This window comes from Callospermophilus lateralis, chromosome 7 (genome assembly GCF_048772815.1).
Source record: "Callospermophilus lateralis isolate mCalLat2 chromosome 7, mCalLat2.hap1, whole genome shotgun sequence".
NCBI lineage: Eukaryota > Metazoa > Chordata > Mammalia > Rodentia > Sciuridae > Callospermophilus > Callospermophilus lateralis.
In genome coordinates, this window is record NC_135311.1 from 6,857,597 (window position 1) to 6,883,003 (window position 25,407).

At 36.9% G+C, this 25,407-nt stretch overlaps 2 protein-coding genes across 8 annotated transcripts in view; one reads left to right on the forward strand and one right to left on the reverse strand.

Moving 5' to 3' along the window:
- The window catches only part of Ash1l (ASH1 like histone lysine methyltransferase), a 178,231-nt gene extending 164,174 nt beyond the window's left edge, over positions 1-14,057 (reverse strand). For 3 of the 4 annotated variants that reach the window (XM_076862155.1, XM_076862156.1, XM_076862153.1), the window contains exon 1: positions 13,993-14,057. The gene's annotated coding sequence lies outside the window, so the exon portion shown is untranslated. Of the gene's footprint in view, positions 1-13,387; positions 13,638-13,992 lie in introns of those variants that run through there. The other variant, XM_076862154.1, reaches the window with a different exon arrangement.
- A 347-nt stretch (positions 14,058-14,404) lies between these two features.
- Positions 14,405-25,407, forward strand: part of Dap3 (death associated protein 3) — a 34,314-nt gene continuing 23,311 nt past the window's right edge. For 3 of the 4 annotated variants that reach the window (XM_076862157.1, XM_076862158.1, XM_076862159.1), the window contains exon 1: positions 14,416-14,523. The gene's annotated coding sequence lies outside the window, so the exon portion shown is untranslated. Of the gene's footprint in view, positions 14,524-25,407 lie in introns of all 4 variants that reach the window. The other variant, XM_076862160.1, reaches the window with a different exon arrangement.

A 25,407-nucleotide genomic window follows, 5' to 3' on the forward strand; every position in this document is an offset into this window, starting at 1 on the left:
TTATCATTTCCTATTCTGCTATGAGCAGAGCAAGGGTAAACAATAACCAAAAAAACAAATAAATAAATAAACACTGTTACATGTGTGATATATGTGTTTTAAGTACCTTTCAGTTTCTGAATATGTCTTCCCTCCATTAGAACATAGTTCCATCTGGAACTCTCCTCCACCCAATTCCTGAATGACTCTACTCATTCTACCCATTTCAACTTAAAGGCCATTTCCTCAGGGAGACATTTCCTAACCTCCTAAACTAGGATAGTTTTCCCTGTCAAGTACTCATACCCATACTGTAAATCTCTTAACATTCACTGTAATAGTAAGTTATTATTTTCTACTAGACCATTCATTCCATAACAATAAGAATACTGTTTGAGACCCCCTATACTGCTATGCCCGCCCTTAGCAAAATACCTAGAATATAAAAGCTATTCAATAAATATCTGATAACTAAATAAACAAATACTAATATATTTTTAATCATGTAAACAGAGTAAAAACTAAGAATAGGCAAGATGAAAATAAAAACATATAGGACGGATACTTTTATTCAAATATTATTCAAATATCTCATAAACTTTTTTGGCCATACAGGAACTTAACACAGAGTCTTTTACATGCCAGATAAGCACTCTCCCACTAAGCTACATCTCCAGACCTCTTCTTTTTTAGTTGTAGGTGGACACAATACCTTTATTTTATTTTTATGTGGTGCTGAGGATCAAACCCACTGCCTCATGCATGCTAGATGAGCACTCTACCTCTGAGCCACAATCCAGCCCAAACCTCTTCCTTCTTTTTTTTTATATATATATTTTTAGTTTTTAGTTTTAGGTAGACACAATAACTTTATTTATATGGTGCTGAAGATCGAACCCAGTGCCTCACGGGTGCTGGAAAAAGCAGAATACCAGCCCCAAACCTCTTCTTTGTGAGACAGGGTTTTGATAAGCTGTCAAGGTTGATCTCAAAATTTGTCATCCCTTCCTGCCTCAGCTTCCTGAGTAGCTGGGATTATAGGTGTGCAGCACCACATAAGGACCTCATACTGTTTTTACTATGTAAAAAATAAACACTATATATTCCAAACATGTAATTAGTTCTCCAAAGATAAAAAGGTAAGCAATGTTTTAACTAGTTTAAAATGTTTTATATTAGGGCTGGGAGTATAGCAGAGCACTTGCTTAGCATGAGGGTTTAACTCCCAGCACCACGCACCCCTCCCCCAAAAATGCTTTCTATTAAACCGACTGAAGTATTAATATTATAAAAGTCACTGAAATCACACACACACACAAAAAAGTAGAGTGCCTTTGTGAAGATATCAACAAAATTTGAACTAAGTTAGGATTAGGGATGAACTCTGAAAACATGCTAAAATGAAAGAAGTCAGTTCCAAAAGACAACACAGTGTATAATTCATTTATATGAAATGTTCAAAAAAGGCAAATCTATAGAAAAAGAAAAAAGAGATTAGTAGTTACTTAAAGCTAGGGTTGAGATGGGGAATGACTGTTACCCAGTGATGGTGATGAAATGTTCTAAAATTTTGTAGTGGTGATGACTACATAACTATAAATATATTTTTAAAAACCAACTGAATTGTAAAGTTGTATAGTATATGAATTATATTTCGAAGCCATTCAAAAAATTTCTGGCAGACCAAAATAAAGCATCTTGTAAAAGGAATGTCTTTTATTTGCATAAAAGCAAATATAGAGTAGCAGCAGCCCTGTGAAAACCATTTTCAATTAATAGATTTTAATATGGCTAGTTTATTTGATACATGTTACAACACATCAAATACAATTGGCTATCCATTAAATACAAGTAAAGTTAGGCCCATTCTTTTATGTTATAAACAAAAATAATTCTCTCATGGATTTAAAACTACATGCAAAAGTATTTGAGGAATATTTGTTAACATTTCTATAGCCTATAGTAGAGACATCCTTTGTAAACAAATCAGGAAACTAAAATAAGTCCACAAAAGAAAATCTTGACAAATTTCACTACAAAAAAGCATTGTATTTTCGTATGGCAAGATATTTTGAACAAAAATCAAAGACAAGGCTGGGGATGTAGCTCAGTGGCAGAGCACTTGCCTAGCATGCACAAGGCCCTGGTTCCATCCCCAGCACACACCCCCGCCCAAAAAAAAAAAAAAAATGACAGAGAAGAAGAAAACACAGTATATATGAAAAAGGACTAACTCTAAGATACAAAGTTATTTTTATAAATTAATAAATAAGAAAATACTTACATGAGATATATACAGGCAATTTCAAAAGAGAAATAATGAGGAGAAATATAAAAAGATGTACCACCTCATTAACAATGAAGGAGACAATGTAAAATGTTAGGGGTAAAGTGCTTGCCTAGCATTCAGGGGGGTTCAATCCCCAGTACCAAAATAAACAAATAAAACAAGATTTTTTTCATGAGTTCAGCTGAAATTTCAGACTAATAGCATTTAACACTGGCAAGGTGTGCGTAAACAGGTAATAATAGCCACCATTATTCTGGAAAGTAATAGTTAATCTATTATATTTTTAAATTTTATATACGCTGACTGCAAAGTAATTTGACTTTTGAGACTATCCCAGAGGAAAAAAAAATATATATATATACATACACATATATACATATACAAAAATACACTACAAATACCTTTGTCTGCTCTTTCTCTTTTCTTTGTGTGATGCTAGGGATCAAATCTGGGGCCTTGAGCATGCTAGGCAAGTTTTCTACCACTGAGCTATACCTACATCCCCTATGTCTGCTATTTTCAACTTAGAAAAAAAAAAAAAAAAAGCATGGTCTCATATTTATGGAATAGGGAAAACCCAAATGGATTGCACTCACACAGGAAAAAAAGTATAGATGATTATATAAATATTGGTTACTTGACGGAGAAACCTTTGAAAGATAAATGTATATAAATTTTCATATTACAAAATTTATATTAGTTTTATAATTAAAAATCCATAAAACTATCATTTTTAAAATTTTGTTTTGCTTATATCTATATGAAATTGGGAAAAATAATCCAAATAATTCTGGACACACTTAAATATTTTTTATTAGTTGTTGATGGACCTTTATTTATTTATTTACATGCAGTGCTGAGAATCGAACCCAGTGCCTCACACATGCTAGGCAAGCGCTTTACCACTGAGCCACAAGACCAGCCCTAGACAAACTTTTAAAAACCATTCTATTTAGGAAAAAAAATGACAATGTCAGACACAGTGGCATCTATTATCCCAGCATATCAGGAGGCTAAGGCAGGAGGATCACAAGTTCGAGCTGCCTCATCAACTTATCTAGACCTTGTCTCAAAGAAAAAATAAAAAGAGCTGTATCTGTAGCTGTGTACAGTACCTTTGTTTTCCATCCCCTTCATCACAAAAAAGAAAAGAGGAAAAAAAAAAAGACAAGGTGAATTAAAAAAAAAAAAAGACATCATCAAAAGGCTCCATCATCAAGAATGAAAAGGCAAGCCACACACTGGATGATGACATGTAAAATGCATACACCTGAAGAAGGAACTGCTTTCAGAATATATATTAAGAGTAGGTACTCCCAAAAAGGATGTCTGAAGTTCAAAAATGATGCCCCAAGTTGGGTGCTGTGGCGCATGCCTGTAATCTCAGCGGCTTGGGAGGCTCAGACAGGACAATCTTGGGTTCAAAGCCAGCCCCAGCAAAAAGCAAGGTACTAAGCAACTCAGTGAGTCCCTGTCTCTAAATAAAAAATACAAAATAGGACTGGGGGTGTGGCTCCGTAGTTGAGTGCTGAGTTCAATCCCCAGAAGAAAAAAAAAAAAGATGCTCCAAATCACTAGTCCTCAGGGAAATGTAAATCGACACTACAGTGATCACCCACAAGAATGTCCATTATGAAAAAAAATTACACCATCAAATGTTGTTAAGTAATGTAAAAGAATACCTATATATTCCTGGTTATAAAGTCATACAATCAATTTTGAAAACTGGCAGTATCTATTAAAGATAAAAACAGACAACTCCTACTGGGTATCCTCTTGCCCTTGTTTCTCCTACTCACTTGAATAAATCCAACTCTTTTTTGATATAAATAAATAAATAAATAAGCTTACCCTGTGGACCAGCAATCTCATAGGTACATGCTCGAGAGAAATTAGTGCATAATGTTCATCAAAAGAGGGGAAATGATCAGCTGAGACTTCACAGCATCATCCTGAATTTTGTCTCTGAAGATGGGTAAGTGTGTTCCCTTAGCAGACAGATATCTCTAGGAGCAATATGCAAGTTGTGCATATATAAATGAATCCTGTCTGGAATACAGAGACATAAGGCCAAAGAGTAGGCAGGATCTCATAGAGCTTTGCAAGGAGTCTGATCCCTATAATGGGATCTAGGTTTGGATTTAGAAAAAGCATTTACAGAAATGTATGGAGTATAAGCTAAGGAGGACAGGCAACTACAGGCAGGAAGCCAGTAAGAGTAGGATTCAGATGAATGATGATCAGTTTGCTGCCACTTTACCAATTCTGGAGAATAATTACTTCCCTTATACTCTCAACTACCTGCCATTCTATGGGGGACTGAATTGAGTTGTTGCTTTAACTGATAAATTACTGATTTACCATAATGGCAAACGAAAAAGTCAGATAACAATCCAGAAAAGATCTGTTTAAACCTCCTCTAAATACTAACCTTCCTTACAAGAGTTCATTCCTTTTTTAAGAGCAGTTATCTGTTGAAGAACAGATGCAACTGTCTTTCCATAACTTGCATGAAGTAGTTGTGAAACAAAGAATGTTGGCCTATAACTAAATGTGCCAGTGAATCTTCTTAAATTATATACCAAAAAAAACTTTTGTGCAAGTGTTTACTTTCTGGGAAAGGGTACAAAGGTTTTATCATATTCCTAATGAGATCCATGACTACCCATCACTACATCAAAAGTAGAGATAATATCTTTTGTCTTTAAGGCCAGCTTCTAAAGTGGCCTTAAAATGGAACACTTAGAACAAAAACAAGGAAATGGCCTTTTAAAATCACCTAGTTATAAGTCTCAATGAACAGTTTCTGAACTTTCTCGTGGAGCAGATTCATCTAGAAATATTTCTGGAGATTATCTGAACCTTAAATACTGTCTTAGCCATCTCCGTTTTTTTAAAATAAATATTTGTTTTTGTAGTTGGATGCAATACCCTTATTTTATTTATTTATTTTTATGTGGTACTGAGGCGCTGAGGATCAAACCCAGGGCCTCGCAAGTGCTAGGCGAGCGCTATACCCCTGAACCACAACCCCAGCCCTTAACCAAATCTCAGTTCTACTTAAGCCAACTGCCTCCAAACTATTCAGAAATTTTTTGGTAGTGTTATTTAAGGATACCTGGGAAAGGGTACAAAAGTTTTTCTTCATTTACTTGGAAGAGAACTAGTTCTCTAAAGTACCCAACTGATAGTTTTAACTCTGACTTGAGAAAAAGAAATCACATGTGATACAGATCCTAATTCCCCGATTTCAATAAAATAACAAGAAGTGAGATAAACACTGGAAAATACATTGTTACCAGAAACGTTTCCCCTCAATGTTCTAGATTAATTTCTCTTCCTGAACTGACAGGGTTCAAAACCGCCAGACTCTCACACATAGTGCCAATTCAACAGATGGCCCCTTTCTTTTCCTAAAAGTGGAGGTGGACTGGCAAATATGAGGTAGTGTACTAAACAAGAGATCCTCTGTTAAGAAGATCTCTGATAGGCTTTTTTTGCTTTTGAACCAAAGGGTGTGCTACAAATGAGCCACATATCCAGCCCTTATTTTAATTTGAGACAGTCTTTCTTGCTAAATTGCCCAGACTAGCCTTGAACTTGTGATCCTCCAGGACCAGCCTTCAAAATAAATGGGATTACAAATACAAGCACTGTGCCCAGCTTCTAATGGGTTTTTAAATTATCAACAACAAATGATCTATCTGCTGTGACTACGTTTAATTGTTATTTCTATTCCTTTTAATTTCTAATACCTTAAATCATTTAAACAGATACTTATCCACAAAGAGAAAATGTGTCCTGAAATACGTAGTCAACCTATAAACTATACTAAGCCCCTAACATTTATAAGTATTTGATCTTATAAAGGTATCCTAGATATGTGTTAACACATAGGTCCATATATGAAAACTGAATTCTTTAAATCTAAATGATGGGCTAAGAAATTAGGAGGCAGCTTGATCTATACATTTTCAAAACCAAAAACAGTTCTTGTGTTCATGGGTAAAGAGTTTCATATGCTTTGATATCTCATTCACTATTTAATAAACTTGTATTTATCTCTTTTATGTCATGGGGACCTCCCACAATGGATTTACAGGAAGATATGAACCAACCACTCTCACCACTTTCTCAGAGTAATCAGGCAGAGATTATTCACTCAGGTTCTTTCTTTCTTTTTGGTACAAGGGTACCAAAAAAGGGTACATGACCACTGAGCCACATCCCCAGTCCTTTTTTTTTTTTTGTATTTTATTGAAGGACAGGGTCTCACTGAGTTGCTTAGTGCCTTGCTTTTTGCTGAGGCTGGCTTTGAACTTTATCCTCCTGCCTCAGCCTCCAGAGCTGCTGGGATTACAGGTGTGCACCACTGTACCCGGCCACTCAGGTTCTTGATTTCACATTAAAAGAAAAAAAAAAGTGTTTTGATTGCTGAGTCACAAAGCTATTTGACATATATTTTACTTCTGTCTCCATTTTATTTTTGTCTCTATATCTACATCTTGACTAATTATTTATTAAGTTTTCTTAGCCAGGAAGGTATTACTCTTAAAATTATCAAGATTCTCTTCTAGTCTTAGTAGGCTTGGTAAGATTCTTCAAGTGTTAAGAACACCCCACAACTCAGTTTTAAGAACTTCATCTCTTGAACCCAATCTATACTCACTCTCCAGGTAATCATCAAGTCTCATGGCTCTAAACAGCGTTACTACACTTAACACCCAATTTATATTTGCCCTGACTTAAAGACCTGTACATCCAATTATTACCCAGTATCTCAACTGCCTACTCAGTAGCTCATTCCTAAATGCTTAATAGAAATCTTGGAATATTCAACCAAATTTTTAATTTCGGCACTCCCCACAACTTGCTTCTACCAGTATCTCTAAATGGTATCCAACTGCTCAGGTCCTGAGTAAGGCCTGTCTTACTCAAACCCCACATCCATCAACAAATTATCATCTCTACTACTTTCAAAACATTTCCCAAATCCATCTCACTAAACAACATTCTAGGTTCACTTTTGCCTCAACAATTCATCTTTTGCCTCAACAATCACAAAAGCCTCCAAACTAGACACCCTGGTTGCGACACTCTTCGTTTCTAAAAGTTTATATAGTAGATCAAGTCACTTACTTTCTGCTCAAAATCCCCCAAGAGCATTCTATTAGCCAGGCAAAGTAGCATATGCTTTAAGTTCCAACTACTCAAGAGGATCACTCGAGTAGTTGAGTTCATGAGTTTGAGACCAATCTGGAAACAAATGTAGGAGACTCATCTCCAAAAACAAATGAACAAAACAAACAAACTAGAATAAAAAAAACTAAACACCTATGCAAGTACTTAAATCCTGTATTATCTAGACTCTGGCTACCTATTTTACCTATTTCCTATCATTTCAGTCCTTTTCTATTCTTTGGGTTTGTTTTGTTTTGTTTTTTGTACTTTTTAGTTGTCAATGGGCCTTTATTTATTTATATGCAGTGCTAAGAATCGAACCCAGTGCCTCATGCATGCTAGGCAAGCACTCTATCACTGAGTCACAATCCCAGACCTTTCTTAGAGGTGTCTTAGAACTTATGCCACAAGAGTTGTGTGGGGTCCTTCATATCACTTTATATCTGCCCAAATATCAAGTGCTCAGATAATTTCCTTAATCACCGAATTATCTTTACCTTCTTACATTTACGTAACACTTATCAATAAATTGCTATGATATAATATGCATTTATTTAACATCTCTTACTCATTAGAAAGCAACAACCATTAGGACAGTGATTTTTAATGTTTTATTCACTGTTAGATTCCCTAGGATTAACAGCACTTGGCACAATGTAATTACACAATCAATACTTACTGAATGAATGAATGTTCCTTCTGTCACAGGCACAGGAAACAAAATGCTAGTTTTTATTTGAAAAGAAGACATAAACCACTATACCCCAAAAGAATAACTGTCGAATGAACTACTAGACTAAACATAGGCACCTAGTAAGTATTCCTCTAACAGGAAGAGATGTTCATGCCAAAATTGATCTGTTCTAGCATAAAAACAACCATATCCCAGGACATTCCTTCAGGAATCCAAATCTACTGCTTGAATCACATATAATACGATCATAAGCAGTAGATTACAGCAATGGAAAAGGGAATTAAATAAAATGCACAAATTATGAAGTTCCTAAAATACAGCAGCAACCTTATTTGCTTCATCAGCCTGCAATTGACTCTGGAACATAATAAGCAATCAATAAATACATGTTGGTCTCGTTGCTGAATCAAATGAAGTGATTTTTTTATGAAAAAAATGCATTCTGGGGCTGGAGCTGAGCAGCAGCACACTTGCCTGGCATGTGTGAGGTACTGGATTCGGTTCTCAGCACTGCAGGTAATAAATAAAATAAAGGTCTATCAACACCTAAAAATATATATTTTTTAAAAGTATATATATTTTTTTAAAAGAGGGATTCTGCTTTAGAAGAAGAATAACATCTTCTTTAGAAGAATAATACACTGACTCTTTAAAAATATAAATAAATAAAGGAAAGCACTTATAATCTTTAAACAGAGAACTGTCAAAACCAACCCAATTTAGTTCAAAGACTTCAGGTTTTCCACCCATGAAATTTACACAGCAAGATACATTCCTGTACACTTTCAAAACAAATACTTGATTTGATCAGCAGGTAAAAAAAGTAAATAGAAGCCACACAAAAGTCTAGGCTGGAGTTAAGTGAGAAAAATATAAAATTAGAATTTATATGTAAGGAAAATAAGATTTAAAAGTACACTAAAAACTGAGAATTAAAAAAAGTATATATACATTAGGAGGTTGTTTATATATACTTTCATAAACGTATTTACATATTCTTACTACCAACAGAAAATAAATACTAAGGAGGTAATCAGCTTTGATAAATTCTCTTTTTAGGAAACAAGATAAATAACTAAAATAGCATATATGTATTATGCTCTAAGGGTACATGACATACGTTATATAAAGCACTGTAAACCATTTGCCCACATAATCTTTCAACAACTCTATGCTATAAGTATTATAATCATTACCATCATTTTACAGTCAGGGAAATCAAAGACCACAAGATTTTGCTCAAGATTATACAGTCAATAAATTAGCAAAATTGAGATTTAAGCTTAGTCAATCTGATTTCAGAATCCATAATCTTAATCACTATCTGGGATTCTCAACAAATGAAGGGGAAATATGCCATATTTCATATATTTTCAATTTAACTAGATAACCTATTAAAAACAAAGCTGGATTAACTAATATGCTGAGGAAGTGGGGCATATTCCAGTAAAAATTTCCAGAGTAAAACTAAATATTTTCTTAATTTTAATCTTTGCTAGAGATTATCTTTAGCTGTAACAATATACTGTTTTTGTATGAGTGAAATATGCTGAACATCTTTCATCTTTATCAGTACAAAGATAGAGGAAATCATAAAATTGAGCTGAAAATATACTACTGATCCAAATCATATCAAACTCATCTGTTATGTTACATTCATTTTTATACCTTCGCAGATTTCTTCATCTACTTAGACTGCCCTTTTTGAGCCTTACTGAATAATTCATTTATCCTTTAAACTCTGAATCTTTCCATTTGTAGGAAGCTATTTTAACCTTTCCTTTCTCCCCTCAGATTTAATAACCTTCTCTTCTTTCCATTGTGAACAAATGATTACACTGTATTGTAATGTTAGTTAAAATGTTCCTCTTTCTAGACTGGGAACTCTGAGAGACCCAAAAAAAAAAAAAAAAAAAATTTTTTTTTTTTAAAACATCTTTTCTCTACCACTAAGTAGAAATGGGCATCAAGGAAGCACTGGAAAAACTTAAAGTTGACTGAATAAATGAACACATAAATAAGTGCACAAGTAGAAGGAATTTCTTGTTTTTGTTTGGATTTTGCCATAACTAAAGACTCTTAATAACTCATTAGTTCTGGACAATACACTTGTTAGTGTAATTTTCTTTTCTTTTTCCAAGTAACAATGTTTTAAAAATGCATTACATCACATTAAGTGGTCTACATTATTTCAATTTATTTTTAACTGATATCAAAACTGAAGAAGAAATGTTTGATACAGTAAAAAAAAATCCTGTCTTCATTCTACAGTTATCTAACGTTCTTCCCTTAAAATCAAACACATACATACACACAAATAAAATTAACTTAAATCTCTAAATCGAGGCTTAAAAAGTGATTGCCCTTTAACATCCTACCCTCTGTTATCATTAAGTTGGATAAAATGTCTACTTGTTTGAGATTTGTATTCCCTCCAATCTTCTTTGAAGATCTTTAAACTTTTACAATGTTCAATTAGTAATCATTATACATGATTGATTCACTTCCCCTCCCCTACTTTCTCAGACGTCAGTTATGCATTTCTCCTACAAAAACAGCCTGAAATTCTCTCCATTCTGCTCAAATATTACCACAGAATCTTTTACCTTAAACTCATACCAACACTGTACTGCTTAACAAAACTTTTTTAAAAAGTGTGGTGACGGGGGGATTCAAACAAGACTTGAAATATAACTTAGTTTTATTTCATTACAGTTTAAATTATAGAAATTACTATGCATAATTTGTGACTGCGGTTTATGCTCTTTTTCAATTGTGAGGTTTTTCATCAGATGCTCAGAAGTACATGTGACCCCCCCCCCGAAAAAAAATTAAGAACCACTAATCTAGTATATCAATGCATTTCAAAGGAACACAATTCATTTGACATAGTTCAAGCATTCTTCCCTCTTATTCATAGAGGGGATCCTTACTATGAAATTAGTCTTTCGAAGAATTCTTTCAACCCAGCCAAGAAGTTCCAATATCCAGAAGTACATATATCAACAAATTCCAACTCCCAAAAACAGTTTACTCATAAATGCCAAAAGAAAATGCCAAAGGAACACTCTACTACAAACTGGATGCCCTGGATTTTAAATACTATATACTCTTCCATATTAAATTGTCTAGAAGACCTAAATTACCTCCAAACTAAATAGTTTTTTGTTTGTTTGTTTGTTGAGGTACTGGGACATGCTCGGAAAATGCTCTATATTGAGCTACATTCCAGTCCTTTTTATTTTTTGAGATAGGGTTTTGTTAAATTGCCTAGGTTGGACTCTTAACTTGCAATCCTTCTGCCTTAGTCTCCCGGGTAGCTGGGGTTACAGGTTTGCAATACAGCTCTGAATAGACTTTTAAAAATTTTCTGCTTTCAATTCTACACTGACTTGTCTGCTCATTCAACTCAGTGTATATGACTGTCAAGACAACTACCCTCATATGCATACAAGCTATTTCAACAACGGCATCTTCATTATTCTCACTGAAAGGCAGGAACCATTTATTGAATAAACTCAATAAATATTTGTTGAATGAATGAAAGAGGATAAACTGGTTGAGGGTAAAGCTCAGTGGCAGAGCACTTGCTGCAAGGTTTAATCCCCAGTACCAAAAAACAAAGTTAAATTGTCAGCACCCCTGAAGCTGTTCTGGTACATGTTAGGCTGTGAATGCCATCCTTCCCTCAAACATACACTCTGAAGTATCAGAAATGCTCTGCTTTCTCGATAAACACAAAATAATATAGTCATGGATACCCATTGTATAAAGGTCAGGCTGGCAAGGAAAACATATATTTCATATATGTGGTTTGACACTATTGGCCTATCCAACCAGTCACAGATTCCCCTATTTTCCCAATATACTCATATTTGCCAAGAAAGATCTCTAGATGAATTATAATATAGTGAATATATTATTGGATTAGTAGTCAAAAATCTGAGTTATAGTCCCAACTTTGTCACCAATTTACCAAGTGACCTTGGAAAGCTTACCTTTATGCCTCAATTTCCTTTTTTGTAAAATGGGAGAAAATATGTATTCCACCATTTTTACAGAAATTTAGAATGACAAATAAAATGAAAAGTCATTCTAAATGTAAACTCCTTACACTAATATAAAGTGCTACTATAAACCCACATCAACAAAAAAGGTCACCCATCCTCATTGTCTTAGACTAATAATTCTGTTAAAGATGTTTACATTTACACAATTCATTCAAAGGCACAAACTAACCGAGCGCATTGTTGTAGGCCTGTAATCCCAGCGACTCAGGGGGCTGAGGTAGAAGGATCACAAGTTCGAGGCCTGACCAGGTAACTTAGCGATACCATCTCAAAATGAGAAATAAAATAGGTTGGGGATGGGGCTCAGTGGTAGAGCGCCCCTGGCTTCAATACTTAGTGCCTACCAATCAATCATTAAAAGGCACAAACTATTCCTAAGACCACAACTGGCCATACCAAGTTTCTCCGCCCCCCCCACCCCACCCCACACAAATGTGCTTTATTGTCTAGAATAATGCCCTAACTATTCTTTCCCGACAGGTAATTACGTGCTCCCCATCTCTAACACACACACACTTATCAACCTGCAAGGAACATCCCAACATTTATTTTAAAAATAAGCTAACTTATAAGGGGAACTCCATTACACTTTCAGAAACACAAGCAAACTCTTCCGGAGCACTTTCCATCCTCGCGTACACACACAAACACAGCCGCTATACACCAACAGACCATCTGTCTTCTGAAGCAAAAACATCTCTTTCCATGTACAAACTAACCAGTGACATTTACTAAACTTCTAACAGTGGGACCGTTCTGTCGTTCCTACATACAGCTCGGCGTGTCAGGGACACCCCAGACCTTGCCATACAGGTAAACTGCCTCTGAAGATCATGTCCCTTAAACAAGCACAAACGGGACTTCGGGAGATGCTCCAACCGTGCCTATCCACACAACCTGTCAGGGGCACGGGCGGCTCCGCCTCCATTGGCTTACTTTCCCGCCCCCTCCCTCAAGTCGGGAGCCCGCCTGTCAGGGACACCCCTTCACCCCCGCCTGGAGGGACTTCCCGGTAGGCTCAGGATCCCCTGCCCTCCTCTCCCCTCCCCCATCCCTACTACCGCTCTCCTGGAGATCCAGGTCCGGGAGATGACAGTAGATCCCAGGAAACCCAGGACGGAGCCGCCGAGAGAGTGCTTAGGCCCAGAGGCCTGCCCAAACCGTTCTACTCACCGTGTCAGAGGCCGAGGCCGAGAACGATGAGAGTGCAGGGAAGTGGGGAAGAGGGGGTGGCCGCCAGGCGCCTCCGCTTCCCTTAGTCCACAGCGGATCTCTCCTGCTTGTCAGGAGGCGGTCAGAGGGTAAGCGGAGTGGCGGAAATGCGAAAGAGGAGAAGGAAAAGGCGCAGGGCGAAAGGAGGAAAACTGAGGGGAGGCGGGTCCCGCAACGAGAAGGGGATCGTCTCCCCCTCCGCAAAGCGAACCCAAAATGGCGGCGGGAGCGGCGGCAGCGGCAAAGCGGCGGCGGCGGCGGCGGCAGCTCCTCAGGAGGGAGCAGGCGAAGGGCGCCTCGTGCCCCCCCCCCCGCCTCCCACTCCTCCTTCCTCGCGCTCTCCCCACCGCTCCCCCCAACCTGACTCCGGCCGCCGAGCGCGCACGCCCGTCGGCACGCGTATGAGTGTATCTGGTCTCGTCGTTCGCTGCTCCCACCAACCACCACCTCGGCCGCCCCGCGCGCCTGCCACCCCTTACGCGCTCGCTCAGGGGCGCCTTCTCGCGCGCTCCCCCACAACCCCTGGCCCCTGTCAAGCCGGCTGTGGCGCAGGCCCTCACGCGTACCTTCGGCGGCGCGAGCCCAGGCCTCCTCCTCCTCCACCTCCTCTTCTTTCCTCCCCCCCTTCCCCGCCCCCACGGCCACCAACCGCCGCCACGGCCGCCGCCGCCGCCGCCGCCGCCTCCGGCCCCCCCCACCCTCCACCCCTCGCGCGTGCGCCTCCCACAATCCCCCCCGCGGGACTGTTCCATTCTTAACTGCAAGGACGGGGGAGAAAAGGACAGGGAAAGGCAAGTAGAGGTTGCTCTTAAGACAAGATTATCCGAGAAGATGGCAATGACCTACGAAACTACCCACTTCCCTAGGCTCCTCGCTGCGGCGCCGAGGCTTGCTGATCACTTACTTCTGCTGGCCACGGTGAGCGGATCGGAGGCGGCCTAGCTCCCCTCTGCTGACCAGTGGTTGGAGGCCGCGACGGCTGCGCATTGAGTAGCTTCCTGCCATACGACCTGAGGTTTCTTTGCAGTTGCGGGACGAGCGCTTCGGTTGCTGGTAGTAACAGTCACCGCGTGAGGGGAACTGATCTTCGATTCACGGTGAGGCAATGCACCCGCGCAAGGGGTTTAGGCAAATTCCAAACCTCCATGAGGTAGGGAGTGAGACCAGTAGGGCCGGCGCCCTTCCTGGAAGGGGCTTTCTCTCCAGCTCTGTGTTGCCTACCTGGAGTCCAAGAAGATCTGGCGCGAGGGTCTGTTGTTGATGTTCTTAACCCAGTTTAGATTTCTCGAATTTCACGTAACTACGTATACGCTACGTTATTGTGCCTTATACGTCCTCCTCGGAAATTGTGCATCTTCAGATACGATCGATAGCCTCATATTAAAGGATAAAGAAGCTGTTTCTGGGGGGCTGAGGTTGTGGCTCAGTGGTAGTGCGCTTGCCTAGCACGAATGAGGCACTGGGTTCAATTATCAGCACCACATACAAATAAAATAAAGGTCCATCAATAACTAAAAAATATTTTAAAAAAAGAAAGAAGAAGCTGTTTCTGATTCAGTTCTGGACATGAGCTTCCATGTTTTGTGTGGCCCCCAGGAAGTTACTAATTTTGTTATCGAAAACTGAATATAAAATTAGCTTAACTCCAAATGTACCTTCAGGGTTGGTCTATAAAATAGTGAGCTAATATATGTAAAATACAATTAGCTCCTAGGCACAGGGGAAGTGCAGAGTATTATTATATTATCTTTTATAGGGCTGTTGATAAAGTTTGTGAGAGTAATTGGTAGTATGTGTTATATCCTTCCAAATAGTTAATAAAATAATGTAAAACAAGCCTGTAGGATTCTATGGCTACCAATTACTTGTTTATCAAAATTGCACTGACATTTAATGATTGAATTCAGGAGACTGATTTGACTAAAAGTCTATATGTAATTCCAAAGTTTAGTATTTTTTTGTTTTACTCAAAGCAAAATAAATTAGGGGGTTTCCTTCCCTTTATATTTGTGGAGCGATCCAGGGAATAATTAGAAAATCCCTGCTAGATTGATCTCAAAGGCCCATTCAAGCTCTAAAATTCAAATAGCCTTAAATTTTCTCCCCTAACAATATATGGATAAGATTTTGTTTGCTTGTTTTGTTCTTTTTAAAATTAAGGAGAAAGCAGCCTTAATTACTTAATTATATATTTTTCCTAGACAAATCCCAGCTGATTCATGGAGCCCACCTAGGCTTAAACTCATCTTTCTTTATTTCATGTATTCAAATGTATTGTGCTACTGACAACTTTAGTTGAAAGCAAAGACTGTGTCTTACATTTCTTTGCATACTGTTTATACTCTGTTGCAAAACAAGTCATGGAAATATTAAAATGAAAGTTAAAAATTAAAATACCAGGGGCTGGGGTTGTGGCTCAGTAATAGAGCACTAGCCTTGCACATGTGAGACCCTGGGTTCGATCCTCAGCACCACATAAAAATAAATAAACAAAATAAAGATATTGTGCCCATGTATAACTAAGAAAATATTTTTTTAAAAAATTAAAATACCAGAGGAGAATGAGAGCTAATGTTGTTGGAATGTCATGCCAAGAGAACATATTTCCTGTTTAATCCTTATAATAAACAACCTTTGAGATAGGTAATCCTGTCCTCAGCGATGAGAAGCCTGAGGCTCACAGAAATCAAGTAATTTGGTCTTTAGGCCTGTCTCTTAAAAACCTGACTTTTTCACCATACCTCATTGCCTCTTGTCAACAGCATAATTGCACTTGCTACAGAGAAAAAAATAATAATAATAATGGTATCACCTGTATATTAAAAAAAAAGCTATGGTCTCTGGATCAGTAGCTTTCAGTTATTATACTGATTCATGAATTGTCAGCTAAGTATGACTACAGATCTCAGTCTTTCAAAGACTAAAATACATCTTAAATGCACAATAAAATGACCTCATAGAATGAATTAACCTTGGATTATTTGAATGTATAAAGATAGAGAAACAGATAATAGTTTCCTCAGATGTGTCCACATACTAATCCCTGGAACCTATGATATAAATCTAGTTCCCTAGAACTAGATTACATGACAAGAGGGCAATCAGGATACAGATGGAATCAAGGTTGCTAATCAGATGATCTTAAATTACGGAGATTATCCTGAATTACCCAGCTAGGTCTGCTGTAATTACAAATCCATAAAAGCTAGAAGAGGGAGACAGAAGAGCCCGTGGCAGAATGATATAATGTGAGAGAAACTCCGAACCAGCCATTGCAGATTTTGAGAATAAAAGGGAGCCAGGAGCCAAGCAGCCTCCAGAAGCTAGAAAAGGCAAGAAAAAAAAGACTCTTGTCTATACTCTCTGGGAAAGAATACAACCCTAATACACTTTCATTTTGAATTTCTGAACAACAGAACTATAGTAAAGTAAATTTTGTTGTTTTACACCACTAACTTTGTAGTAATTTGTTATAGGAACAATGGGAAACTAGTAAGTTATGGTAGCAAAATCATGGATAACCTCCAAAATAGTCTGCCTTGGATTGTGGATTTTTTATTTAAAATGAAGTTTAACTGAAATTTCTTCAAAGTGATGGACAGCATAGCTACCTAGGTTTCCAATATTTCCTTACTGACATCAGTCCTCAAGCTGTAAATAGGCAACTGGGCTTTGTTTTCTTTGGCCTTGAACATAGTAAGCAAGCTTGGCCACTGGGCTAAGTCCCCAAATCCACAACAGAGCTTTTATACTGCTGTACTGCAGTGGTGTTAGCTAAGCTAACACCTTAGATTTGCCCATTAGGATAGAAGTAATTAAATATTTATTTCATGGTGCTTCCTTGCTGAGTCTAAATGCAATATAGATAAACAGGAAAACTTTTTTTTTTTTTAGTTGTAGATAGATACAGAGCTTTATTTTATTTACTTATTTTTATGTGGTACTGAGGATCAAACCCAGTACTTACACATGCTAGGCAAGCACTCTACTCTTGAGCCACAACGCCTGCCCCAGGAAACCTTCTTTGATATTAACTTTGTAAGTAACATTTCAAATGTTAAAAGAATAGAATTGACTATATAGGGTTGAGTATATAATGATAAATTGTGGGTAAATCCGATATAGGCATAAGAGTATATAAATAACTTTACATTTAACAAAGGAAGAACTTTAAAGTTTTTGTTTGGATACCAAGACTTTACTCATCACTTAGATGACTGCCTACAAAGCAGAAATATTGCCCCAGACTGCCTAGATTCAAGGCTTAACATTTTACTGGGTAGCTATGTAAATTTTAAAGACTTAGTAGTAATTGTAAACTGTAATTTATAAGTCACTAAACCCTTAAAAGAATCCTATATTTAGAAACTAATGTTATCTTCATTTTATAAATGGAGAAGCAGACATACAAAAGTTTAAAAAAACTTGGTCAAGGTTATACAGCTATTAAAGTGTTTAGGAATCTCTGAAATATAGCCTGGAGTTAAACACTAGGTTCAGTTTGTTGAGGAATATCCAGAATATTCTTTAGCAATCCCAATCCCATGTATTTCCTTCCTTCTTGCTTTACACATTAGAAGAGATAGTATGCTTACATCATCATTTGCATTGTTATCAAAATTATAAACTAGATGTATGTCATTCCTAGCAAAACTACCTAGAGGTACAGAGTTGAGAAGCTGAAGTTTACACTGTTGAAGTTTATCATTACTATGTTTCAGAACTCCTTTACTTCTATAGTCCTAATGTTGCTCTAGGAATCCAAACCTGGGGAAATAAATATTTTGAAGATTAGAAAATTCAATATTACAAATTGGTTTTTTTTCTAACTGAAGTTATGAAAGCAATGAGATTAGTCTTATGACCAAATTTTTCCTATAGGACTCAAGATTTAGAACAGTCGTTCTAATCCTCAATACTATTGACATTTGGGACTGGGTCATTATTGGTTGTGAGGGACTCTCTTGTACATTGTAGAATGTTTAGCAGCATCCCTGGCCTCTACTCATTAGATGCCAGTAGGACACCCCCTCCCATCCTCCAGTTTTGATAACCTGAAGTGTACCTTGATATTCATTGCCAAATGTTCTAGGGAGAGAAAACCTAAATCACCCTAGCTCAGAACCACTAATTTCGAAAATTACTATCAGAGGAAATTGGTCTGGTTTCAGTAGAAGAAAAGTCATGACAGACTAATATATTTTTCTTGTTAGAATTCCTAGAGTGACAGATAAAAAGAATCTAATTACTTGTATTATGTCTTCATTCATGAAAGTAAGGTACTTGACTGTCTCTCCCTATGGCTTTTTGGAGAAATGTATAGTGAATGTTTAATTGATTAACCGTACCCAAAAACTATGGATTAGTTAAATGGTTGAAATTCTCTTAACCATTGACACCTGTCCAGAGGTTCTCAGTGAGGACTGTACACTAAATGAGCTAAGGACCTTTAAAAACTGATACCTGGGTCACACTCCCAGAGACTGATTTATCTAGTCTGAGACACAATCTCAGCATCAGAAATTTTTAAACCATACCTGGGTATAACTAAAATATGGCCACAGTTTTCAACCACTGATCTAGGCTATGCTGCAGACTCTATTCTGTCTATTAGTTGTATGAATGACTTGTATGAATTCATTAAGAATATATTTTTTCAAATTTATAGTTTTCACAAATTTTTTTGAAAGTAATATGTTGGTGATAGATTTAGAAAAACAAAAAGATCACCATATATGGGGTCTTTGATTAAAGTCTGTAACACAAAAGCTGAGGAAACTCCAAATAAAGCCTGTGGTTTAGTTAATAGTATTGTACCAATATTAATTTCTCTATTTTCTTTTTTTTTTTTTTTTTGAATCGGGGGAGTACACCACTCAGGTACACCACTGAGCCACATCCCCAGCCCTATTTTGCACTTTTTTTTTTAGAGATAGGGTGTCAGTAAGTTGCTTAGTTTTGCCGCCATTCCAGAGGTGGCTTTGAACTCTCGATCCTCCTGCCTCAGCCTCCAAAGCTGCTGGGATTATAGGCATGTGTCACTAAGCCTGGCTACCCAATGTTAATTTCTTATTTCTGATAATTGTATATGCTCATGTTAGATGTTAACATTGGAGAAGCTAAATGATGAATATACAGTCATTGTATCTATAAGGTTGATTTCTGTGGTGGGGGTGGTTACTGGGGATTGAACCCAGGGTTGCTCTGCTAGTCAGCTACATCCCCAGCACTTTTAATTTTTTTTTTTTTTTTTAAAGAGAGAGTGAGAGAGAGACAGAGAGGGAGAGAGAGAATTATATAAGTCCTTGTGATTATTCACCAAGAAGAAAAAATATTTTTAATAGTGTATTGTCAAAAGAGAAGCCAAATTCTATTGGATGCTGAAACAGGTAGGAAACTGCAACCATTCCATAATTTCTGATGTAAAATTTTATCAAAACAGCTTTTTTCCCCTTAGTATTAGGAATTGAACTCAGGGCCTTATGCATGCTAGGCAAGTACTCTACCATTAAGCTGTATCGCCAGCCCCTCAGAACAGCTTTTAGTTGTCTAATTAACTTTAGAAATAAATGTTCAAAACCATAAACTTATAAAAATTCTATTAAAAAATTTTTCAACAAACTGAAATAAGATTCATAATTATTTAAATGAATTTTATTAACTCACTTATTCTTTCTTTACTAAGATCACTTTCAACATACAGCTGCACAAATGAAGGATTGAAGTTGCCTAGAGGAAACACAGTACAGTGATGCAGAATGTGGGCTCTTGAGTCCAGTTTCCATATAAAACAGAATAAGAATACATATATTGGTCACTACTCCTGGCTCCTGACATGGTTTCTAAAACTCTTCTAATATCCTAAGTAATAGGGAGGGGTGCCAGGAGCAATTTTTGTTCCAGTATCTGGTCTTTGAGCTGGTTCCTAAATTCCTTAGAATTTCTTGAATGGTAGGAATATCTTTTGTTTTAATGAGATGACTTTTGTTGAATTCCTGGATAGTTTCCAGATGTTGGCTGGTCACCAGAAAAAAATAAACCATGATTAGAATTTTCAAACCCATTCCCCAGATGGGGCTATAGACTGAGTTAATGACGAAGCCTCTATACAAATCTGAACAAATAGGGGTAGGAGCTTTCAGGTTAGCAAAAGTATTCACAAGCCAGGAATGCACACTACATTCCAGGGGTACAAAAGCTCTTGCACATAGGATCCTTGTATATTTAATCTAATTGTTCATTTGTACATTTCATCGTATCCTTTGTAATAAACCAGTAAACATAAGTATTTTTTCCCCTTGATTTCTCTGAGTCATTTTAGCAAATTATCAAACTTGAAGAAGGGTCCTGGGAATCCCTAGTATGTAGCCAAATCAGTTAGAAGCATGGATAACCTTGGAACCCATTACTTGTGATTGTCTTCTGAAGTGAGGGGCAGTCTTACAGAACAAAGATATTAACTGGTGGGATCTGAGGGTAAATAGTGTGAGTAGAACATCTAATTAATTGGTGTCCACAGAGAATTGGAGAATTGCTTGGTTTGGAAGACCCATGCATTTGGTGTCAGAAATGTTGGAAGTAGAGGAAACAATTTTTCTTTTATCATGTTTATGTATTCTATGTCGCACTATGCTTTTTGTGTCAGAAAATTGGTAATTTTGTAGTTCCTTTCATTAAGAGGCAGTCTTTTTTCTGAGTTGGCCTAACAAAGGGGCTTCAATAGAAGAATAGAAGTGTTACTCTACAAATTTGGAGCCTAGAATTCAAGAGGCCATAAGTCATTTAGCTCTCTTGGACCTTTAATTTGTCACTGCTGTGAGAACAAGTGTAGGCCACACAGCTAAAGGATGAAAGATGGTATGGAGCAAAATCAGTCATCCTGAACCAGTCCAACAGAGATCACCAAATCAATCCAGGGCCAAAAAATTAACCAGATAACCTATAGCTATAAACTTGTACACAGTAATAAATAGTTATTGTTTTAACTTTTTGAGTTCTGTGTGGCTCCTTATACAGCAGTCACTAAAATAGTGCTTCAGAGGATGCTGTAACAAAATAAAGTATGTAAGGGCTGGGGCTGTGGCTCAGTGGTGAGCACTTGCCTAGCATGTGTGAGGCACTGGGTTCGATCCTCAGCACTGCATACAAATAAATAAATAAAAATAAAGGCATTGTTCGTCTACAACTAAAAAAAAAATTTTAGTATGTAAGATATATATTACATTGGTACATTAACCATGTATGTTAACTGCTACTACTGTTATATATTTTAATATGGCTAACTAGCAACATTTTTAAATCACAGCTTTATTAAGATATAATTAACATAAAATACACTCTTTTCTAAGTAAATTCACAAAAGTATTCAACCATTCCCACTACCTAATTTTAGAACATTTTTACCTAGATTTTGTTTGTGTGTACGCCCACGAATGTGTGTGTACATGCAGTGCTAGGAATTGAACCCAGGCCTTGTGCATGCTAGGCAAGTGATCTACCAATGAACAACATCCCCATCTCTTATAACATTTTTATTACCCCAGAAGAATTGTGGCAGCAGTCACTCCTTATTTCTCCCCCCGCCATCCTTTAGCAACCACTACTCAATTATATGATTAATAAGCCAATTCTGGACATTTCATATAATTGGAATCATACTATATATCTTCTTCATTGACTGTCTTCTTTTTTTGTTTTGTTTTTAGGGTTTTTCCATGTCACAACATGTATCAGAACTCTGTTTTTTGTTATTGCCAAATAACATTTCATTGTACAGCTATATCAGTTGATGCACATTTGAGTTGTTTCCCCTTTCTGGCCATTATGTATATGACACTCCTGTGAGCATTTGTGCACAAGTTTTGTGTATGCATATTTTCATTTCTCTTATATAACCAAGAGTGGACTTGCAAGGTCATCTGTTAATTCCATTTTTACCTTTTGAGAAACTGCCAAACTTTCCAAAGTGGCAGCACTATTTTGTAATCCCAACAGCAATGTAAAAGGTGATTGTCTTCTGAAGTGAGGGGTAGTCTTACAGAACAAAGCTATTAACTGGTGGGATCTGAGGGTAAATAGTGTGAGTAGAACATCTAATTAATTGGTGTCCACAGAGAATTGGAGAATTGCTTGGTTTGGAAGACCCACACATTTGGTGTCAGAAATGTTTTTCCAGATCCTCTCTAATACTTGTTACTGTCTGACCTTTTGATTTTAGCCATCCAAGTGGGTGTGAAGTTATATTACAGATATAAGTTCTTAGTCAGATATGTGATTTACAAAAATTTTCTCCTATTCCATTTTCTTTTTTTAATATTTATTTTTTAGTTGTAGTTGGACAAAATACATTTATTTTATTTTTTTATTTTTATGTGGTGCTAAGGATCGAGCCCAGGGCCTCACATGTTCTAGGTGAGCACTCTACTGCTGAGCCACAACCCCCGCACACCTATTCCATTTTCTTGATGATATGTTTTGAAGCACAAGACTTTTTTAAAAAAAAAAAAAAAATTATTTTTTTAGGTGTACACGGACACAACACAATGCCTTTATTTTTATGTGGTGCTAAGGATCGAACCCGGGTCCCGCCCATGCTAGGCGGGCGTTCCACCGCTGAGCCACAATCCCAGCCCTACTTTTGTTGTTTTTAAAGCATTATAGTTTATACATGTTAACTGAGTTCATTGCAACCAAATTATACATGCATGGAATTTTATTTCAGTTCCTGATCCCTGCTTTCCTTCCCCTTCTCACTTAACCCATTCTCCTTCCTCTACTGATCTTCCTTTCACTCATCTATTTATTTATTTATTTTTTTAATATTTATTCTTTAGTTTTTCGGCAGGCACAACATCTTTGTATGTGGTGCTGAGGATCGAACCCGGGCCGCACGCATGCCAGGCGAGCGCGCTACCGCTTAAGCCACATCCCCAGCCCTATTTATTTATTTTGAATGGTTCTTTCTACTTACATGGAAAGTGTAATTCCCTGTGGTGTGTTTATATATGCATATAGCACGATTTTTTAAAAAATCATTCCACATTTCTTCCCCTTTCCTGTCCTTCCTCCCTCCCTCTTGATTTCCTTCTACTGTATTGATTATCCCAATATCTTTATGGTAGCACTTCTTCCCCTCCTCCTTTCTCTTATTTTGTTCTAACCTCCACATAGAGAGAAGACATTCAACCTTTGATTTTCTGAAACTGGCTTATTTGACTTAGCATGATGGTCTCCATTTCCATTCATTTGCCAGCAAATGCCATAATTTCATTATTCTTTGTGGCTGAAAAAACTTCATTGTGTATATAGATCACATTTTCTTAATTTCTTCATTATTGATGGGTATATAAGTTGATAATTTGAACCATAATTTGGTTATTGTGAATTGTAAAGCACATGTTTTAATATTTATGAAATTTAAGTGTGTATTTTTACTTTTGTCACTTGTGCTTTTGGTGTCATATTTAAGAAGCCATTGCATAACTTAAGGTCATGAAGATTTCACCTGTGATTTAAGAATTTTATTTTACATGTAAGTGATGTGTTTTGGGGGTTTTTTAAGAGGTGATTTTAGTAAAATGTGTTCTCATGAAACAGTGGTATGATAGTTACAAATAGTCACTCTGAAATGTAATAATTAGGAAAGGACAGATCATATCTCAAGTGTATTGAGATAATATAGAGAGTGGACTTACATTACACGATTATTACTTTAAGTTAAGAAATTGAAGACATTTACCCAGCAACAGAAAAAAAAAAGGACATAACTACCTTTAATATTTGAAAAGTTGTCATGTGGAAGATAACTTGTAAAATCCAAGAGAAAAACTGACAGTAAATGGAAGCTATAAGGAGACATTTCACCATTCATTGTGAGAGTATATTCAGTTTTTAAACTACATGGACTGTTTCTCGTCACTAGAAATTATTAAACATTGATGATTGATGGTGTAGTATATGCCATGGCTAATGGGAAAGAGAGTCTTATATTCAAGTATAGCATTCAATTCTAAAACTACCTTTGAGAAGTTATATATTCTATTCATACTTATTTTCACCTGGGGATAATAATAATAACATCTGCCTCATAGGATTGTTGTAAGATAATGACTACAAATTGTTTACCATACATCCTGCTTCTTTTTTGGGAATGGGATGGGGGGGGGGGGGTTACCAGGGATAGAACCAGGGATGCTCAACCACTGAGCCACATCCCCAGTCCTATTTATTTTTTATTTTGAAACAGTGTCTCACTGATTTGCTTAGGATCTTGCTAAGTTTCTGAGACTGACTTTGAACTTTCAATCTTTATTCCTCAGCCTCCTGGCTGATATAGCCTGTTTCTGAAAAATATTCAGTGATCATAGTTTCAATTAATGTAGACATAATTTAGTTCTGAATTCATTCAGTTCTTAAACTAGATCAAATTAACCTAAAGGATCTATGATTCTCTTCACACAAAATCATGTACATGAATGTTCATAACTACTTTTTTCATGATAGTTAAGAACTGGAAACAACCCAGATGTCCTTCAGTGGAAATTTGTTTAAATGCTTAAACAAACTGTGGCACAATATCATGGAATAATATTCAGTAATTAAAGATAACAAACTATTACCTAGTGTGGTGATGCATACATTAATCCCAGCTACTGGGATGTATGAGGCAGAAGGATCACAAGTTCAAGGCCAGCCTGAGCAGCTTAGGAAGATCCTATTTCAAAATCAAAAAGGATGGGGATGTAGCTCAGTGGTAAAGTCCTTGCCTAGCATGTATGAAACCTTGGGTTCAATTCCTAGTACCTCCAAAAAAAAAAAAAAAAAAAACCACAGTACAAGCTATTTTATACTTAGTGAGAAAAAAATGTTTCAAAAAATGGAACTTAACGATTTTTATGAATACTGAAGTTTTAGCATGCAGTCGTTGGTATAAATTTGGACAGGCTTTTTCTGACTTCCTTCTCAGGTTACATTTGACCTAT